The sequence below is a fragment of the Podarcis melisellensis genome (genome assembly GCF_964234715.1).
Source record: "Podarcis melisellensis genome assembly, chromosome: 9".
Lineage (NCBI taxonomy): Eukaryota > Metazoa > Chordata > Lepidosauria > Squamata > Lacertidae > Podarcis > Podarcis melisellensis.
In genome coordinates, this window is record NC_138541.1 from 62079490 (window position 1) to 62088139 (window position 8650).

Below are 8650 nucleotides of genomic sequence, written 5' to 3' on the forward strand. Positions count from 1 at the left end.
GGGGTCCTCTTCCTCTCCTGCGTGTGAGGGGAGCACCCTGTTGCAACAGATCAATAAAGATCAAGCTTACTAGCTGCTTTGCTTCTCAATATTCTCTGGTTGGCCTCTGTTCTTTTCTCCTACCAATAGGGAACCTATGTAAGGACTCTATATGGGCTCCTGGATACCCCATAAGGGAAAAGGGCATATTTTTATTTACAACAGAGGGATCCTCATAGTATCTCCCAAAATCTTTTGGGGGGCAGAAACCCACCCCAGATTTGGCCTGTCCATGAGGCAGTCTGACGCAGCCACCTCAGGTGGTGAAATCCAAGGGTGGCGCCATGGTCACCCTCCATACCAGCACTGGAGAAGCAAGGAGAAGTGACTACTACAATCGCTTCCAGGTTCTGGCAATATTTTGGGAGTGCTCCACAAAATCTCTCAAGAGCCCTGTGAGATTGCATGGAGGCCTCTGAAAATCTCACACCACCTTCCTGAGACCCCAGTAAGCAAGGCAGAGAGGCAGTGTAGCAGGCAGGGGTGACAACTTGTAAAAAAATAGGGGGTTGTAATAATAAAATTTAAGGTCTTATATATATAATAAATGTCCATAAATGTACCAACCAAACATGTACTGTACATATATCGGCACAGGAAGAAAACGACCTGAAACCATTTTGACGCCCAAACTGACCAAATGTTTTCTTTGCAAGGAGGGAGGGGGGTCAGGGAACCTTCCCATTGTCTCAGGAATTGAGTAATCACCATTTCAAAGGGTGACAGACCACCAGGAAAGGCAATCAGATAAGGCATTATCAGACAACCTGGCAGACAGAAAACCAAAACATTCAAATTTCTGTTCTAGACCACCTTTTCTGTGATGTAGGTATGATGTTTGTAGGGGGTGGTCTTGGGTTACACACCTTCTGTGATGTATGTATGATGTATGGAGGGGTGGTCTTAAGCTCCAGGGCAGGGAATTTAAAATATAATATAAGGGCAGACACACCTTTGTTCTGGGTCCTCCTCCTTTCCTGCATGTGAGGGGAGACCCTGTTGCAACAGATCAATAAAGACGAGGCTTACTAGCTCTTTTGCTTCTCAATATTCTCTGATTGGCCTCTACTATTTTCTCTTACCAATAGGGAACCCACATAAGGACTCTATACGGGCTCTTGGATACCCCATAAGGGAAAAAGGGCAGATTTTGTTTACAATAGGGGGCAGGTAAGACCCACTCAACATAACTGATCATAAGACGCAGCACACACACACACACACACACACCATTTCAATGGCAATGCCCATTGACTTTGGGGGGTCATCCCCGTCAAATATTTTATTGGTAGGGAGTGAAGCGACCTCGGCCACTAGGAGTTAGCTCCCTAAGTTGCCATTTCCCACCAGGCTGTGGTTGGTGGAACATGGGGTTCAAAATAGTTTTCACAAAACTGAAGTCTGCTTGCTCCTGAACTATATGACCAGACCCCCTACAAAAACAGCCTTTTGTTTTACGACAATCTCAGTTGTTTCTTGCAAATGTTTAAAGTGGCTGCTGTCTCCCATCCAAAGCCTTCTCTTGTTCCCACATCTATCTGTGTGTTTGTGTGCACGTACGCACATTTTCTGTAAGTAGGTTTTCCCCACCCCTTTCTCCTCCTGTGAAGACGCTGCATCTTAATGTTTTAATGTTGTATTTTAATCTTGTTTTTTAAAGTTGTATTTTATTCAACTTGCTTTTATTATTGGTTGTTAGCCGCCCTGCACCCGCTCTTGGCTGGGGAGGACAGGGTATAAATAATTTATTATTATTATTATTATTATTATTATTTATTAGTAAAGCAACAATGTTTGTAATAAGTTACCTGAACTAGTGGGGGCAATTGCGAGGAAGAATAGGTTGCTTTTCGGTCTGATTACTTTGTAACTAGCTACCTGTAGATTCTTTTTTCTCGGGCTTTACTTCCTACCCCCTCCTTCAGTCAGATAGTATTAGACCTTCCTTTTTTAACCTCATGATTCCAAGATGGCTGTATTTACGGGCTTTGTTTTCCTGGAGTAATAATCTTTTTTTTTATTATTCTTCGCACCAGCAATCTTAACAGAATCTTTGTTTCTGCACTCTGCTGCAATATGTCTACCAAACACCAACTTTTTGAAGCAGCTCCCAAGTTATGACTGGTATTGTGAACGACCATTCCTGGAATGCATTGCAGCCACTACACAATAACTATTCTAACTAAAAATGCATTTGTCATAGTGCCCCCTATGCAAAAACCAATATAAACAACAGGCAAATAATATCACACACAGAGGACTAAGATTATACCCCAATGTATATTAGCATCCAACTGCATGAAAACAACACATATTTATATCAACCGGTAAATACAAACACCATAAAACGGGTAGGTTCTTAAAACTGTAATCTCCAGATACTTGTATTCTCTTGCTGTCATTGGGCTAATAGCAGCTTCAGGGATAAGCAATTTAACTCGAGAAAAAAGAACAGCTGAAAGCATTAATGAACATCTAATTTCCCAGCTCTGTGGCACCAATCAAACTTGAAACCCCCTTCCAGGTTCATTAAAGTACCCAGAAAAATCCCCACCAAATCACCCTGGGATCCAATTATAACTTTCACCTAATGTGTAGTTTGGCCCTCCAAAAGTTCTACCTTGTGGCATTACATCTTTCATTACAACTTCATAAATTTTAATTGTGGCTTGATATTGTAGTCAAATGAGATCAAAGATGTAAACTAGCCCAGAGTGTTGACATGCTGAGTGATGATGACTGAGGGCTTATCAACACCTCCATTTGCCCAGCCACTTTCCCCTGGCAAAACCCAATCTTGAGCCCTGAACAAATGGCAATTGGGTTTTCTGTGGATTGCTGTTTGTTCCAATTAAACACTAAAGAGCAAGTTTTCCAGGGAAAGTGATGGGGCAAAGGGAATACTGCTCGGACCGATGCCTATAAAGTGGGGGACAAACAGAAAATTGCTTAGATGTGTGCTTTCTAAGCACTGGACAAGCAGAAGTGTTGGTGATCCCTGAGACATCAAGTGAACATATGAATACACACACACACACACACACACACACACACACACACTGCCCCTCTTCTCACTCCACTTGTGGTATGAGGCCTAAAATCAGGTGGTCTTAGGGTGTTTTAATCGCTTGCCCATCCTGGCAAGTTTCAAGCAAAATCCTATACACTGTTACCTGGAAGTATGTACCACTGAACTCGGTGAAATGTATACAGTGGTACCTCGAGTTACAAATGCCTCAGGTTACAAACACTTCAGGTTACAAACTCCACTAACCTGGAAGAGTTACCTTGAGCTGAGAACTTTGCCCCAGGATGAGAATGGAAATTGTGTGCCAGCGACGCAGCAGCAGCAAGAGGACCCATTAGTGAAAGCACACCTCAAAGAACAGTTTCAGGTTAAGAACGGACCTCCGGAATGAATTAAGTTCATAACTAGAGGTACCACTGTATAGGTAGGATTTGTCTCCACATGTCTTAACTCTGGGTTCATCCACACTTCTGTTTGTCCTGCTGCTTTCTTCCAGGAAAACCCACAGTTCAGCACTTATTCAGAACAAATGACAAGTGGGTTTGCCTTCTATTGCAGTTTCTTCCAATGTAAAGTACGGGTTTCTGGGGGGAAGTGGTGAGACAAAGACAAAACCTCTTGGATCCAGGCCTAGAAAGCATGGACAAGTGGGAAAACCCACCTGGATGTGAGCTTTCTAGGCACAGAACAAGCAAAAATGTGCACAAACCTCCTCTTGTCTTGTTTTATAATTATATGGTATGAGAATGAATATAGGAGTTAGCTCAGCTTCAAAAATTTCCACCGAAGCATCTTTTGGATTTAGGACACTTACAACAGGGATGGGGAACCCATATGTGGTTGGACTCCATTTCCCATCAGCCCCAGCCAGCATGACCAAAGGTCATTATTTATGGGAGTTGAAGTCGAACATGTGGAAGCCACAAGTTCCCCATCACTGCTTTGCAAATCCATTGAGTTTCTTCCCAGGAAACAAGGCTGTTCATTCTCAGAAAGGGCTGGTCTCAAATATCAGCCAAGGCACTGTACAATAAATAAAAATTCCATTTCAATCTTCTGTTTCTGCGCAGATACAGAATCTACTTAGCAGTGCAGACAAACAGGATGAATGGGCTTATCAACCCTCTGCATCAGATGAGAATCATGACGGCGAGAGCAAGAAAAGCTTGAAAGGGAATGGACCATTGAGATACAGAAATGATGTTAAGGGGTTGCTGGGATACATTTAAAAGCGACCGTGGGAGGAAATTGTTCTCACTGTATTCAATGCAGAATGGCATTCTGCAGTCACAGTAACAATTACACGAGGGTTACTGAAATAACAGCAGGGAGCGTTGCAGAAAGGAAAATCCCATCTATTCTCAGCGGTTGCTTTGGGTCAACATAACAATGTATTTCTGTTCCAGGTACCCAAATCATCGACTGTCTACAATTCAGAAGCCTGAAAAGAGACTGTGTCCCATAACCTATGCTTTTCAAAGGGACTAAAGGCTTCAAAGGGAGGGAGAGAGAGAGAGATGAAAGAGGCATGGCATTTTTGTAAAAGATAGAGTAGCTGTAAAAATGCTCAGCAGGTAATATAAATTCTCGGGAGGGAAAAAAACCCCAAACAAATATGTTGATTAAGGTACCTCTACTGCTCTTTTCTCACATGGCCCGGGAGGATGACAGTGAGCTTAGTGGAAAATAACCCAGATAAATATTGAGGAATGATCATGGCTAATAAAACTGCAATCCTCACCCCACACCAGCAGTACTCAGTTGAAAGTGTCTCTGCAAGTACAAAAGTCTGTTGCAATGAACATCTGGGGGAAAAAAGCATGTAGGAAAAACTACACACATAATTTTCAATGGGACTGGGGATTTTAAGCAAGCAGGGTTCCTGATCTCATGGAAGCCTAAGCTTGTACAAGTCCATTCATTTGGGCTTCCCTTTATCAGGTTTCCAGTAGCTGATGGTGAGACACTAACCTGGCAGATAGATTGCTACTGCTTACATACCCTCCAATATTTCTCCAATGAAAACAGTGACGTCCTATTCCATCATCATCATCATCATCATTACTTATACCATGCTCATCTGACTGGGTTTCCCCAGCCACTCTGGGCGTCTTCCAACATATATAAAAACATGATAAAACAATAAACGTTAAAAAAACTTCCTCATACAGAGCTGCCTTCAGATGTCTTCTAAAGGTTAAATAGTTACTATTTCCTTGGCTCAGGGGGTCACATACCCTTCAACATTTCTCCAATGAATATAGGGATGTCCTAGGGAAAAGTGGGACATTCCGGGATCAAATCAGAAACTGGGATGGCTTCTATAAATCCAGGACTGTCACTGGAAAATAGGGACATTTGGATGGTCTGTGCTTACTTGGACGTGGATGGTGCTGTGGTCTAAACCACAGAGCCTCTTGGGCTTGCCAAAATGTAGGCTGGTGGTTTGAATCCCTGTGACAGAGTGAGCTCCTGTTGCTCTGTCCCAGCTCCTGCCAACTTAGCAGTTTGAAGTTTGAAAGCACGCTGGTGCAAGTAGATAAATAGGTACTGTTCTGGTGGGAAGGTAAACGGCATTTCCATGCGCCCTGGTTTCCGTCACGGTGTTCCGTTGCACCAGAAGCAGTTTAGTCATGCTGGCCACATGACCCGGAAAGCTGTCTTTGGACAAACGCCAGCTCCCTCAACCTGAAAGAGAGATGAGCGCCGCAACCCCATAGTCGCCTTTGGCTGGACTTAACCGTCCAGGGGTCCTTTACCTTTTGAGAGTAGTAGTGGGCAAGGCAGCAAGGTGGCCAGCACTTTGCAAATGTACTGTTGGTGCCAATATGAGGCTTCTGCCAGTACATTTGCAAAGCACCACCCTCCCTGCCACCTTGGCTCTCCCACTCTCCCAGTAAGCAGTAGAGAGGTCCGATAACTCCTTCCATTCCACCGTCCACTACTGAAGGTGCCTATGTATGGTAACAGATGTCATGGAGCTGGCAAGTTGCAAAGCTGCTAGTGGAGTGATGAACAGTAGCCCAAACCAGGTGCAACAGTATACAGTCATACCTTGGTTTTCAAACAGCTTAGTTCTTGAACATTTGGCTCCTGAACACCACAAACTCAGAAGTGAGTGTTCCAGTTTGCGGTCTATTTTTGGAAGCCAAATGTCCGACACAGCTTCCAATTGGCTGTAGGAGCTTCCTGCAGCCAATCAGAAGCTGAGCTTTGGTTTTTGAACGTTTTGGAAGTCGGATGGACTTCCGGAACGGATTCCATTCGACTTCCAAGGTATAACTGTATATATGATTCACAGGGGAACTGTAAGCAATACCCAAACCAGATCTGAGGGAAGCATGTCTGAGGGGAAAGAATCAGGCCTTTATGAAGGGATTAGGTTACAGAACCCCCAGAAACAAGTTGGCAATTTTTCAAAGGGGGACAGGGTACATCAGGCACAATATATAAAGAATGTTGGTTTTAAGTTATCTTTCAATCTCTGTTTGTCTTTGTGGGATGCTGCACCAGCCAAAAAAAAATCTATTAATATCTTAAAGCCTTTTACAGATTTATTATTCAGCTTGCACACTTTTACTCCTTTATTCCCACTTGCTTTGCCTTCCTTTTAAAGTGATTACTCTAAGCTTAGAAAACATTGATTAAATAAAGGGGGGGGATGCAGAACCCTTCAGCTATACTTAGCTAAAAGCCTGGTTCCTGTAAGCAAATAATAATAATAATAATAATAAAGGGTAAAATTATATCAAAGTATTTATTCCATTTAGTCAATATTTGTAGGATATTCAGAATGACATTTTCCATGAGAAAAAAATGTACCAGTAATAGGTAGCTAAGTAAAAGTAAGTCCTCAAAGAACAGAAAGGAGAAAACAGTTCTCTGGAAGTGGCTGAAAGCAGTGGATTTAATACATTTTCATTACAATATGGCTGACTCCAGATCTACACTGGATATAGGAGGGGGTGGATAAAACAACCCAAGAATTCCAGATTTTAATTAAGTTTTCATTTACTCTATCAATGATAAATGAAAATTCTTCACAACCTACACAGGCAATCGTACCCTTTAAAAATACAAATTGTGTTGAGATTCACTTTAATAATCCTTTCAACTTTGAAAGCGAAAATGCAAACAACAGTTATTGGCAATGCATTTATTTATTAAGCCCACGCAGCAGAGCTTGTGGTGAAATTGCTTCTCATCGTCACTTCTTTCAGAAAGAATTTGAATATTTTTATCCCCTTAAAAGTTCTATGTCATATGAAGCTTTTTTGCTCTTATCCCTCTGCCCTTATCCAAAAGCAAAGCCGCTGTATCAAAATGGCTGGGGTTGTTTTATCTGGAAATCAAGGCTTCTGCTTAAGCATCTTAGGTCTTAAGCTTCATTGAAAGTGGCATACAGAAAAAGAGACAAGCAATGATGCTGCAATTATAGATGTAGGGTTAAAAGGGGCTATATAATCAACTTTAGGATCCCTTCATATTATCTGCAATGTCTCTTCCTGACCCCACCCATCAACTGTGATAAGTGAAGTTAAAATAGAAAAAGTAAGATTTCATTACATGAAAGCTATGCCGTGTTAGAGCAATGAAGGCTCATTTGGTCAATACTGGCCTTGGCCCAGTATACCTGAAGGAGTTCAGCCCAGACACTGAGGTCCAGCTCCGAGGGCCTTCTGGCGGTTCCCTCACTTCGAGAAGTGAGGTTACAGGGAACCAGGCAGGGAGTAGTAAGTAAGTAATTTTTTATTTATACCCCGCCCTCCCTGGACAAGCCCGGGCTCAAGACTGGGCGGCTAACCTCAAATAACAAATACGTTAAAACACAAACAATTGATTAAAATACAGCTTAAAAATTAGAATCAAGATTAAATTAAATGACTGCCCATGAAATTACAACCATAGGGGTCAGGAACCTCAAGTATTCATCAGGGCCAGCTATCCATGTTGGTCTGACATGAGCCGATAAAAGGGCCAAAGAGGTAACTTATATGGTCCCATAGACTTACATGGTCAAAGTGGGGCCGGACCAAAGGCCAGGTGGAACAGCTCCACCTTCCAGGCCCTGTGGAAGGATATCAAGTCCCACAGGGTCCTAGTCTCCTGTGATAGAGCGTTCCACCAGCTGGGGCCAAAGCCGAAAAGGCCTTGGCCCTGGTTGGGGCCAGTTTAACCTCCTTGAGGCCTGGGACCTCCAAGATGTTATTATTTGCAAACCGTAAGTTCCTCTGTGGGGCCTACCAGGAGAGGCGGTCCCGTAAGTACAAGGGTCCTAGGTCATATAGGGCTTTAAAGGTTAAAACAAGCACCTTAAACCCAACCCTGTACTCCACAGTGAGCCAGTGCAGCTGGTATAGCACTGGATGAATGTGGTCCTGCGGCAAGGACCCCATAAAGAGCCTCACTGCAGCATTCTGCACCCGCTGGAGTTTCTGGGTCAGCTTCAAGGGCAGCCCCGCGTAGAGCGAGTTACAATAATTGAGCCTGGAGGTGACCATTGCATGGATCACTGTGGCCAGATCAGGGCGAGAAAGGTAAGGGACCAGCTGCTTAGCACAGCGAAGGTGGAAAAATGATGCC